Raw genomic sequence first — 12,595 nt, forward strand, 5'->3', positions numbered from 1 at the left:
GACTTAATATTTTGACGTGTCAAGTCCTGTTTTTGTCAGCTCTGTAATTATTAGGTCTGTCAATGTTTTTGCATCTCCAGCGTCGGCTGTAGCTATTGTGAGTAGATGCTCTGTTGCTTCATGTGATGCCCATACAAAGCGAATGATGATTGATATTGTTGCGGTTGAGGAAATTCGCCAACCACCATTCAGGTCCCGTAGGTGAGATATCTCTACAAGTACATGTGTAGTTAGCCCCAAACCCGTTGTTTCGAGGGAATAAATGTGATTCATTCGGGCTGCGACCCTTTGAGATAGTCGTTTTTCTGTTCTATCTTCATTTTGAACCAACCACGTCTCAACCGCCATCACACAATAACCACCAACCGCAACGCCGCTTCACAACAACAACAACGCCAACAGCCACGACCTTTACCTTCACAACTCGCTCCCGCAAACATCGCATCACCGCCATTCCAAACGTCGCCATGGCCATAAACCACCACAATAAACCCTCCACCACATTCACCTCTCCTCCTTCTACCGCCATTCCCGCACCACTTGTGAGCACCGAGCGTCAGGCTGTCCTGGACTCGTACAAGGTGCGCGCCGAACCGCGAGTGCAAAGTGCGGCCTTTCCGAGGAGAATTCGGATCAGGAATGCTACACGCCCACTTCTGATCCGTCCAATCAGCAAGCGCGGGGCGGTTTGGCCCCGCCCCCAGGTGCGTCGGTGTGGAATTGAGATGTGCAAATTTTAGGATCAGGGGAGACTCACGCCCCTTTTCCTCCGTCCAATGGGTGAGAGTGGCTCCACCACCGAGCTCGTTCTGATCCAGAAATTTGCATATGGGTTCTCCTGCCGGCCTATAAAGCGCGGGGTGAAAGTTAGAGAAGAGTCAGTCTGGAGAGGTCGGAGAGCCGAGTGGAGCTCGCAGTCCGTCGGGGTTCGGAGTCTGTCGGGGAGCTGCAGAGAGAGGAAGGCTGGAGCGCGGTCGAGTCGGTTTGAGCGGAGAGTCGGCCTTGGAGGAGCGGGGAGTGAGTCGGGAGGCGAGGGCATACAGGTGGTTTGCTGCAGTCGGCTGAGGAGAATGGCGGAAGAGACTGAATAGCTCGGGTCCGAGGCAAGGAAGACGGCGGTCGGCGACGAGCTCGCAGTGGAATCGCTCATGGCGGGACCCAAGCAAGCCAGCTCTCCTCTTTCCCTAGAGCATCAACAATTCCCCCCCCCTTTTCCCCCCGCGCAGAGATAGTGCGAAAAGGGGGGGGCCCATTCCCACCCCACTCCAAGCAGTGCCAACGAAACCCGCGAAGGAGCGCGGAGTCGGGGCGCCGCTGCGCCACCACATTGGCGGCTCATCACAAAGACACGGGTAGGATCCACCCGGTCTCGCAGACCTGACCGCTTTCAGGTCCCGCACAAATATTGGCCCACAGGCCCCGTCTGCCCCCTTGTCTTTGAGGGTGGCCCTTTTCTTTTGCTTTTGAGTAAATGTGTTGTTGGCGCCGTCTGTAAAGTAAAACTGTGTAAGTGTTGCCGTGTGCTCGCGTAGTCGGTAGTAGATCTGCATTGTTGTGTTTCTTTTGTAGCATTTGCTGTAGGTGCATAATTGTTGTAATTGTACATGTGTGCTCTCCGTGTGCCGCGGAATAAATGTGCCTCATGTTGAGCTGTTTTCTAGTTTCGCTTCGTCTTTTCTTTAATTGAATCTCCATCTTGCTTCACGTAAAGGGTTGGTAGTGGGCTTAATATGCCCGATAATTAATCGGAACCATCGAGGCCGACGATAACACTGCTCGGTTATCCCGATAGTACGGAACGGGTCGCTTAAGTGGCCCGTGTCCGGAGTCGACCTGCGGTGAGGTAAGATCGCCCGGTCTACCCTCCGCGTGGGTACTTAGGTAGGTCGAATTTGGCGAACAACCCTATCCCACGCGGGGGCTGATTGGCACGATCGTGGTGAGGCCGAAAGGCCCACCCGTGACTAGCTCCCGGCATTAGTCCGAGAGGGTCACGACAGAATTGTCCATCTGGTGGGTGACGTGCTGCGATTCGAGTTACGTGGCCGCTCGCACGCCGGCGGGCGCGAATTCGCAACAAAATGTTCTCACATTCAGTGGGGTCCTTCGTCCCATCCACCTTGATGGTAAACCACGATGTGCCTACTTCTTCCACGATGGCATCCGTCACGACAATGTGCAGATCAGTTCATTCTGCATTTCCGGACTAGTATAGCTTGCGTTTCGTGGGATATGCTTTATTATTTCGGCTAGCTCGGTGTCTTTTTTGAGTGTGCAGTTTAAAAGCAAGAGAAAGAGCCCACTGTACCCGTCTAACATATCCTCAAAATTATCAAGGTTCCCTCTAAAAGGTATCTGATTTTCGGCGAGAAATCCCACAACATCTATAAGAGCAGACACATAGTACCGGTTTCTATTTGGCTGGTCAGCATTGAGGAGTGTGGAAATCTCCTTACCACAATCGATGCGCCTCTCATTCTCCTTCCACCTCAAAACACAAGTTAAATGTTCCTTTGAAGTTGCGTGTTTGTGAAACCCCGTCTTTCTCAACAGCATGTTTCCAATTCCGGTAGCCTCGCACTGTGAAAGTAGAGTCCACTGAGCCATGTGCGGTGTTAAACTTCCTACATGGATAGCAGAATGCTGCATCTGTCTGCACACTGTATTCCAGCCATTCATTAGTCTGGTAGCACGAGGACACAAACGAGCGACTCTTGTTCTGCAACAGATGGCCAGGATACCGCTGGAGAACAACTTGATTAGGTCTCTCACTTCCAAGATCATCGGGAAGCGGCTTGACAGTCACACCTGATCCCGAGGCCGCCGCCGAGCGTGGCAACTCGGCTGCCTGCGCTGGGGCTCCAGCCGCAGGGCTGACGTTGCTGGCTTGGCCAGGTTGGCCAGCTTCTGTCGGTATTTCATCGACATGATCGTCTCCTCCTCCTCCTCCTCCTCCTCCTCCTCCTCCTCCTCCTCCTCCTCCTCCTCCTCCTCCTCCACCTCCTCCTCCTCCTCCCACAACATGTCTTTCATCATATTCTTTATTTTCGTCGGTTGCATTTTTTCCTTTTCTGAGCCATTTTCGTGTATCCATCATCCACGTCTTTTTCTCCTGCTGCTAGCTAGCACTCTCCGCGACTCGCCCCTCATGTCACTAATCTCGCGACTCGCCAGATTTGACGGTTGACGGTTTTATTTATTAAATGATCCATCCATCAAAAACAGGTTTTATCTGCATAATTTCAAATGTAAGCACGATTGCAAACACACATATTTTTAATTTTTATTATAAAATTACTTTTGAAAGATGGAGGGTTGATGGGTTGTGAAGGTCACATGGTGCACGTGCACTTCATGTTTAATTATGTAAATTTATGTCTTTTCCTTAATCATATGATGACTATATTACATTTATACCTAACTTACAACCAATCAGGTAACCTGCTCAATAGGGCCTCCATATCGAATACGCTGATTGGCTATTCCTTAAAACTAAATGATCCACAACATATATATATATATATATATATATATATATATATATATATATATATATATATATATATATATATATATATATATATATATATATATATATATATATATATATCAAACCACCCAGAGCATCGACATTCGACACGAGGTCTTTGCTGCCGGCGTCTGTGCTTGCGTTATTATCTTTTATCTTGTGGTCTTGGACTGTATCGTCTTGCCAATTGCTTTTGGAGATGCGCTGGGAAGCGCACACTTATCTCTTGACTGTTATTCAAAGAAGGATATTATTAAAGAACAGTTTATCCAAGAAGGCCTAATTATTCACCATGTTGAACATCTGGAATAAGGGTTTTAGTTCACACAGGTGAACTCTTAAACAACAAGGAGTTCATAATGGGCGCTCGTCCTTCAACACTAAGTTGTTCACAGGGTGCAACAGGGCATAAATGGGTGGCGTACAAGTGGGGGGGGGACCAGATGCGCCATGGGGGGCATTGCACCCAAATCCCCCCCCCCCCGAGCGACGGGCCTGGTTGGAGGTGATTTCAGCTTTTCTTCCTTCTTGCAACATTTTTTTTGTTTGACACAGACAACATTTGCTCTAATTGGTTTGCCTTTTAATGGATAATTCTTCTGAACTGGCCATCTTGGGGGATATTCAATTGGTTCAAGGCTGAGGGATTTTCCTTTTACCACCTTTCACTACCACCTTTTACCAGTCGTTCAAAGGGCGGAGGGGCTCCTTGTGAGCCAACGGCCATCCATATCTAGTGCCCAACTGTGTCTGCGGACATCCTCCTGCAGTTGGGTTACTTTTTTATTCGGAGGTTGGTGGCAGGATTTGCACTCCGGCCACCGTAAAACCCTTCATTCCACAAAACGCAAAAACGCAAAAAAATCTGAAACCCACTCCGTGGGAGTACCTCCTGTGCAGCTTCACTTCGCAGGGCAGCTCACCGGATGACGGGATTGGGGCAAAACCTTCGGGACCCCCAATCTTTGATGATAGGAGGGAAACCACGGGGTAACATCCCTGGGTCAGATTGCAGGAGAGTGTGTCGGAGTGGTGCTAAGGTGTCGTCCACCAGACGGCGGTCTCCTTGGGTTAACCTGACGCGGTCCCTTCGGGTGGGTGCCTGGAATGTCCTATCCCTAAGAGAGGATGATCACCTGTCTCTGTTATCATCTGAGCTCAAACGTTTGGACATCGGGATTGCAGCACTCTCTGAGGTTCAGAGACCAGATTGCGGTGAGTTAATGGTGGGTGGTTACACCTACTATTGGTCTGGTCGCTCTGATGGTTACCATACTCAAGGAGTTGCTGTAGCTGTGTCCAATAAGCTGACCCCAATGATAATTGAGGTAACACCGGTCAACGAGCGTATTATGAGATTAAGGATTCGTCACTCCTTAGGTGTCATTTCCCTGGTCTCTGTTTATGCTCCGATCTCACCGTGAAGGATGCATTCTACGCCACACTCGAGTCTGTGGTTGATCAGTGCCCCAGACGAGATACACTTCTAGTCTTGGGGGATTTCAATGCATCGACTGGAACTGATAGGGATGGTTATGAGGTGTGTGTTGGTCCCTATGGGTCAGGAACGATGAACCAGAATAGCACTAAGTTCCTTCACTTTGCAAATAGTCATAGACTTAGGGTGGCCGGTTCATGGTTTCAGCGCCCACAAGTTCATCGCTGGACTTGGTATTCCAACGCTGGCGGTGCGGCAAAGGAGATTGACCATGTCCTCATTGACGGTCGTTGGAGGATGATCCAGAACTGCAGGGTCTCCCGGAGTGCTCAGTTCCTCAATACTGACCACAGGCTTGTTGTGGCAACTCTAAAGCTGCACCTTAAATCCTGGAGAATGGTACCATCCCAGCCTAGGCTGGATGTTGGAAAGCTCAAGGATAAGAGGGTAGCTGAGGAGTTTCCGAACAGGCTGAGTGGACACTTGTGGGGTCTGGGTGCTTTGAGGGGTCCTGAAGGGTTGTGGAGTGCCTTCAAGACCACCGTCCTTGATGTTGCCGGTGGATGTCTTGGAACTCACCGCAGGGCAAAGAAGAATTTTGTCTCTCAAGGGACACTGGATACCATTGACCAGAGTCGCAGGGCCAGGCTGAATGGCAGAGCTGAGCTGTTCAGGGAGCTGAGGCGTAAAAGTGTACGTGCACTGAGGGTGGACAAGGAGGCCTATGTGCGAGGAATCTGTGAGGGGGTAGAGCATCACCTGTGGACAGGTGATTCTCGTCCCGCTTACAGGGGAATTCGCGCATTGCGTTCATCCAAGCCCATCCCACAGAGCACTGAAGTTCGAGCAGAGAGTGGTAGGCTCTTGACAGAGGAGTCTGAAGTGAAGGCCCGCTGGGCTGGTTACTTTGAGCAGTTGTACCAGGCTGATCCCCCAGCTGTCGAGTTGGACGTCAAGGGTGTTACAATCCCTGTTGCTGACCCTCGAATCAACTGTGGTCCACCTTCGCTTGTGGAAACACGGGCTGCGGTGAACCAGTTGAAACGGGGCAAAGCTCCAGGGATCTGTGGCATCCATGCTGAACTTCTCAAGGCTGGTGGAAATGCTGCACTCGTGTCGTTGCATGCAGTTTTGTGCTCTGCCTGGAACACAGGCATCATCTCAACTGACTGGAAGAGGGGCCTTGTTGTCCCTCTCTGGAAAGGGAAGGGTGATCGCCAAGACTGCAACAACTACCGAGGGGTGACGCTGCTCTCAGTGCCGGGCAAGGTCTTTGCTCGGATAATTCTTGATAGGGTTCGCCACCATCTGCTTGAGCACCAGCGTCCAGAGCAGTCAGGCTTTACACCAAAGAGGTCAACGATTGACCGTATCCTTGCACTTCGTGTCCTCACCGAACGCAGACGAGAGTTTCGGCAGGGGCTGCTTGCAGCCTATGTTGATCTCTGTAAAGCGTTTAATTCAGTGAATCGGGATGTCCTCTGGAGGATTCTTGGTCTTCGTGGGGTGCCACCAAAACTGATCGATCTGATGTCTGAACTCTACTCTGGTACTGAGAGTGCTGTGAAGTGTGGTGGTACCATCTCTGACTTATTTCCAGTTGTTACTGGAGTTCATCAGGGGTGTGTACTGGCCCCCCACACTTTTCAGCAGTTGTATGGACTGGATTTTAGGGAGGATGTCGGAGAGATCAAGCTGCGGTGCATCGTTTGGGAATGTCAAGATCTTGGACCTTGATTTTGCAGATGATGCAGTCATCTTTGCGGAGACTTTAGATATCCTTTTGGGGGCCCTCGAGGTGCTGAATGAGGAGTCGGAGCCGCTGGGATTACGGGTTTCTTGGGTCAAAACTAAGATCCAGGCTTTCGGTGACATATTGGATGCTGCTGTCCTGTCTGTGTCTGTTTGTGGTGAGGATGTTGAGGTCGTGGAGAGTTTCCTTACCTTGGCAGTGATATTCATGTCTCTGCTGGCTGTGAGTCAGAGGTCAATAGACGTCTGGGTCGGGCCTGGGGAGTCATGGATTCACTGGATCATGGGGTGTGGCGCTGCCGGTACCTGTGCGGGCGGACGAAAGTCTGAGTCTTCAGGTCCTTGGTACTTCCAGTCTTGCTCTATGGATGCGAGACTTGGACTCTGACCAAGGATCTGAGATGGAAACTTAATTCCTTTGGTACCAGGTCTCTTCGGAGAATCCTTGGCCATCGCTGGTCGGATTTTGTGTCCAACGAGTGGTTGCTGAGAGAGACTCGGATGAGATTTGTTACCTGCATAGTCCGTGAGCATCAGTTGCGGCTGTATGGACATGTGGCTCGTTTTCCTGACGCTGATCCTGCTCACCAGATTCTCTCAGCGAAGGAGTCTCATGAGTGGAGGAGGCCAGTGGGCCGACCACGTGCCTCGTGGTTGCAGCAGGTTGACCATCTCAAGGAGATGGCCAGACGGAGGCCCCTGGAGTACCGGCGGAAAGTGGACGCAGCGACGCGCTGTTCTGGCACATGCTCCCATACCTGATCTGACCTGACCTGACCTGACCTTTCACTGCAGAGTGAGGTACATTCAGGTATGGGATAAAACTAGGTTGGGGCATAAAAGGAGAATGCCGTACACTTAGCCCGGTCGTTTGTCCAGTGTTCAAAGTCCCGTGCGATCTGTACACCATCCAGGTAACCGAATCTCCATTACCCTTGGCTTGGCTCTCTCACGCTGGCACATCCTGTCAATTCAGGTATGGCTATCTAACTCTTGATATGGGGCTCATTAGATTGCATTAGGGATACTAAACCTCATATTACATATGCCATTACACAGATATAGTAAGATAATTTAGCTGACACTGAACCCCACGCCAAGATTCACAGCAGTGATGTCACCAGTGTGCCCTGGTTGTGCCTTGACGCACTCTCTTCCATCTGAGTTTGTTTTCTCTTTCTTGTATCTATCTCCTCTCGTCTGTCTGTCTGTTAGGTGGTGTCTTCGTACACATTAGATCAGAGTCAGACATACTCCATCACATACAAAGAGCCTCTGCATGCTTACCGGAGCGTGGCTGCTGCTCGACACTAACAACTACTTGGAGCCATAGGTGAGAGTTGGGTTAGTAGTGAGAACTAGTGCCAGGAGTCCATCCAGAGGACGTGGCTGATGTCTGAAGCAAAAGTACTACCTCTACTATCACACCCGTACACCCCATATTGTTGTGGGGCCAGGTGTCAGCGGCGAGCACGACCGCTATGTGGAGCCATAGAGTCGGCTCCACCGAACACCCGGAATCTAGATCGTACTTCTTGGAGAACTCAAAGGCACACAGTCCCTTACAGGACCGTGGTCGCCAATATTTCGATGGCGTGAGGTAGGGTCCACTTGCTAACTCCAATTTACCTAAGTACTCACGCCATCCAATTACCGGGGAAACCACACCCTCGGCCGACTCTGTCCGATCCGAGTCGTGGGTAACGGCTCGGATCCGGCGTTACCGAGCGGAGTTACCAGCGCCACGCCGGACCAAATGAACAATTTGCCGCTTCGCTATTTTCCAACATGCACCATGCGAAGCCAATGAAAGAAACACGGAAACGAGCTGGTACATTCAACAAAAGGGTTATTTATTTTAAAATAATAATTGGCTAAAACCGGGAAGGGAGACAAAGAGCAGATTATAACCGAATATATTCCAATGTACAATAACGCAAGCACTTAACAATTCTACTTGGACAAGACAGGCCCGCACACAGACACGCACACCCAAAAAGAAAATGGACCTGCCGGGTCTTTATTCGGCTCTCCAGCCGGGGAGGATAGTTCGGCTGGGAGTCAGGACGGCTGGCTACCTGGCCGCGAGCGCGCGGCTGGTCGTCCACGCCTTCCCGGAGCTCCAGTCGCCAAAAGCACGGACCAGGGGAGCCGAACCCAGAGGAGGCGAGACGAGGTGATCTCCCTTGATGAAACTCGACCGTTCGCTGCAATGTGCCAGATGAGACACCTCCGAAGCGTGGGATGCAGTCCGACGCGTACTCGAGCAGACTCAGGACGCAAACGCCCCACGCTCGTCCCGACAACCCCACTCTTTCTTCAGGAGGGAGGGGCCTCTTCTCCTGGCCACTCGCTGCCTGATTTGTCGGACCCATCGCGTGATTCCATGGCCGTCTCCCATTGGACAGGCCCACAGTAGGCGCGCAACTCCCACCCTTCTGGGTGGAGTTTCCGATCGGTGGCGTTTGTTGCTCCGCCTACCTCCTCACCTCCGGCCACGTGCATAATGGTGCTGAGTGGGAGATGGGGCGGGTGAGACGCCCGCTCCTTGCCGATTGGCCAAAGAGGGATGCCATGCTCATGTTAAACTCCGCCCACGCACGCGCTCGCCGGCGAGCATGCCAAGAATGCCATGAACATAGTGTTGCTGTTGTTGTTGTTTTTGTTGTTGTTGTTGTTGTTGTTGTGGCTGTGAGAGCGAAGATGTAAAACTCCTATCTATAAAAATAACTCCGCTGTGCACGTGCACTTAATTCCCATTAGACACAGGGGATGGATTCGAACTAGAAACATACTTACCGACATAACTGATTTATCGGACCTGGCTGTTGTGTGCAGTAAGCTTCCAAATTTGTAACAATATAACATGCACTACCACACTAATTACGACTACCACTACACCCATGCAGGTTCATTCCATTAGTATTTTAAATGAAGGTGGTACATATGATAGAAGGAAGCATCTGAGATATTTTGAGTTAAAATTCAGCTTCTGCATCATCAAAAACATATATTTTTGACACCAAGATCATTCAAATCAGGTTATTCTGTCAAATCTTACCGCAAAATTAGTATCTTTATGTCGGAAATGGTGGCGATCTTAAAAAATGGCAGCCATCTTGAAATGTACGGTGGTGAACAGGCTTTTTTTTTTTCAAAAAGGGGGTCCCTGGTGAGTATTCATGCCAATTTTGGTGCTTGCATCACCATTTGAAATATTCACTTATCTGCAGAGCTATGAGTTTTGGAGTTGTTGCAGGTCGGTGTAAAGGTGGTGAAGAAACGGTTAGGACAGTTCAGAGAAGATGGAGGTTTGGGGCCAGATGTAGAATTGCAGGTAAGCGGGATGTTAACGGATATTTTCAACAGCTCACTGGAGTCAGGACAGGTGCCGGAGGCTTGGAGAGCAGCGAATGTAACACCATTATTTATGAAAGGATCCAGAGAAGAATTGGGAAACTATTGACCTGTTAGTTTGATTTCAGTTGTGGGGAAGGTGTTGGAGACATAACTTCAGGACCGGATGAGGAACCATTTAAACAAATACAAACTAATTAAAGGTAGTCAGCATGGGTTTACCAAAGGTAGATCCTGTCTAACAAATCTTTCAGAGTTCTATGAAGCAGTGTCTGATTGGGTGTATGAGAGAAGTGGAGTGGATGTGATGTACACCTTTTATACCCTGTGAGTGAGAGGATGTCTTACTGGAAGGATGGAGGTAGTGGGGTTCCTCAGGGATCAGTTCTAGGACCATAATTATTCATGATTTACATCATTGACTTGGATGGTGGGGTGAAGAGTAGGTTTTCCAAATATGCAGATGACACAAAGCGTGAAGGTAAGGCGGATAGCAGAGTGGGTGGTCATGTCAAGATAGCAGAGAGGATCATAGAGAGGGTTCAGAGTGGAGGTTGACCTCATTATTGCGGTGCACACGCGAAGCGAAAAGTGCGGTTAAGCAATTGGTTCACTTCTGCCCGTCCATATGTCTCTACAAAGGTCAGTTTATGATCGAGGAACAACTTATTTAAATTTAATGTTATATTTTGAATACGGATCAGAACATGAATCAGAAGACAAGTTTGCCATTTTACAATACGTTGGCTCTGAATTCGGCCCGATCACACATGCGCAGAGAGGAGTGAGGTAATGTTTTTTTTTTGTTTTTTTTTAACTCTTTCTGGCCGTCTGGCAGTCAAACAAAATTGAAAATCATTCAAAACAGGAAACTTACTGTTTTTAAGGATGTTATAAAGGACACAAACAGCAGGCACAAAGAACTAATGTTACGTGTTGGATAGAGTGGTGTAATAGACACGAAAACGGCAGTAAATTCCAGAATTTATTATTTATAATTTTACAATCTTTAAATCATTTAAGTTGAATTTTACATTTAAACACTGTAGAACATTAATTGCCTTTTTATTGCCTCCATGAGCCTCCAGTTTAGCAATACTTGGACATGTTAAATAGGGTGATGTATAAGACTGCTTCAGTTGTGCAAAACTTCTGGATTTTTTTTTTTCATAAACCATCTTTAAAATCATTATTTTATTAAAATTGAAGGATGTACTTAAACACTGTAAGGGATGCTGTTCTATGAACTCTAGTTCATTGAGCAGTTAATTCTGTTCATCCAGATACCTTGATCATGTCTCCAAGATAACGGAAACTTTTGACTTTTTTTTGAACTTGAATTCTCAGCTCAGGGCCATTTCCTTTTGTTTATCTTTTTCTTGAAATTATTCATTCTCACATCCTTTTAATTTTCAGACTCTTTTGAAAAAAAAAACTAGGTATATATATATTTATTTTTTTAAAACCTCATTACCTTCACCACTAAAGTTAAAGGAGGTTATGTTTTCACCCCTTTGTCTGTTTATGTGCAGGATATCGCAACAAGTTGTGGACGGATCCGGACGAAGTTTTGTGGACATGTTGAGTGTGTGTAAAGGACAAACTGATAGGATTTTGGTGAAGATCCGGATCCAAATCTGGCTACTATAATTTTTTAAGTGATTCTTCATCATTGGGAGATGGGGCGAAACCGATGCTCAAAAGGTTGTGGACGGATTCAGATGAAACTTGGTGGACAGGTTGGGTGTGTGGCAAGGACGAATAAATTCGACTTGGTGAAGATCCGAATCTGGATCTGGATACGAGACTTATTTAATTTTAAAGTGATTCTTCACCATTGATAGGGCCAAAAACGATATCAATTCTGTATAGCAAGATATTTCAAAAATGTATTGGGCCCGGTATGTTCTCGTAGATCAGGAATTACGTGACGGAGGTATATACTCTACTGAGTGCCCTTCTGGTTCTCATTATGTGTTTCTATTTTTGTTTCTGCAGAGAGATATTTTCACATCATTTGATATCAGTCATTTCCATGAAACTTCAAAAATGCCTTCTATGAGAAGAAGTTGGGACTTCAATCTTGACCACCTAAGAAGGCACATGGGCAGACACAGGGTAATGCTGGGTGCCAATCTGAAGGCATGTGAGCAACAGGTAGAGAGGATGTCCATGTTATTGCTTAGTGTATAAAGCAAATTATAATGAGTTTATAAGACCATGCATGATCGTTGTAATGTTTTCTGCATTTTCTTAAAGAAGTGTACATGTGCATTATTTTTGGATTCGAGCAGTAAGAGGTTGTTGGGTTGATGTTGTCGCAAGTATAACTTAGTGTTGCAGTATTTCTGGACAGAAAACTCTCGTGTGCCTCTTCTGCTGTCACCACAGTCAGTCCTCTGTCAAACTCTTTTTATTCCCGCGCTTTCGAAGAAAAGCGGGAATAGTGATTGTCTTCGCCGTCCGTACTTCCGTACGTCCGTCTGTCTTACCCTGTAACTCCTCCTGCACCGTTTGAA

Source organism: Eptatretus burgeri, chromosome 5 (assembly GCF_056783735.1).
Source record: "Eptatretus burgeri isolate ZD-2024b chromosome 5, Ebu_testis_v1, whole genome shotgun sequence".
NCBI classification, from domain to species: Eukaryota; Metazoa; Chordata; class Myxini; order Myxiniformes; family Myxinidae; genus Eptatretus; species Eptatretus burgeri.